This window comes from Plectropomus leopardus, unplaced genomic scaffold, assembly GCF_008729295.1.
Source record: "Plectropomus leopardus isolate mb unplaced genomic scaffold, YSFRI_Pleo_2.0 unplaced_scaffold67642, whole genome shotgun sequence".
NCBI classification, from domain to species: Eukaryota; Metazoa; Chordata; class Actinopteri; order Perciformes; family Serranidae; genus Plectropomus; species Plectropomus leopardus.
Window position 1 is genome coordinate 1 of NW_024674436.1, and position 626 is coordinate 626.

A 626-nucleotide genomic window follows, 5' to 3' on the forward strand; every position below is an offset into this window, starting at 1 on the left:
GTGAATACAAGGCAACAGCTGCTTGTGATCCTCTTCAAATAACTGTTCAAGGTAAGAGAGATTTTTAAAATCAGTGTATAGTCTATAAACAAGAAATCAAGCATAATTTCTGTTTCTGTTTTGTAACCACAGATGTTCCTCCGAGGCCCAGAATTAAGATCTCAGGTGATCTGAAGGAGAATGAGTCTGTCACTATAACCTGCTCAGCGTCCACTCCCTGTCCACACTCCCCTCCTAAACTCACCTGGACTCTCACTCAAGACCCTCACAACACAACTGAGGAGAACAAAGATCGAACCCTCACAACTAAAATCAAGACGACCATCATTCTGTCAGACCAACATGATGGAGTCAACATCAGCTGTTCTGCCTCATATCCTGTGGAGGGAGGAAACTATAAGACAGCAGAGGAAGAACTGACTCTCAGTGTTTCATGTAAGACAAACAGTGATTGTTATCAGCTCGTGATGATTCATGAGATGTTGGCTGATTTTAATGAATAAAGTTATTGTCACGTTTTCGTCAGATGCTCCTAAGAACACCTCAGTGTCCATCAGTCCACCAGGTTTGGTGTCAGCAGGTAGCTGTGTGAACCTGACCTGCTCCAGCAGAGCCAAACCTCCCGT

The 626-nt window shown here is 43.9% G+C and overlaps 1 long non-coding RNA gene across 1 annotated transcript; it reads left to right on the forward strand.

Annotated features, from left to right (window-relative positions):
- On the forward strand, nt 1-619 carry LOC121939935. The gene is made up of 3 exons (XR_006105545.1): nt 1-51; nt 133-435; nt 527-619. It is a non-coding gene; the product is annotated as an uncharacterized LOC121939935 (long non-coding RNA).
- The last annotated feature ends 7 nt before the right edge of the window (nt 620-626 follow it).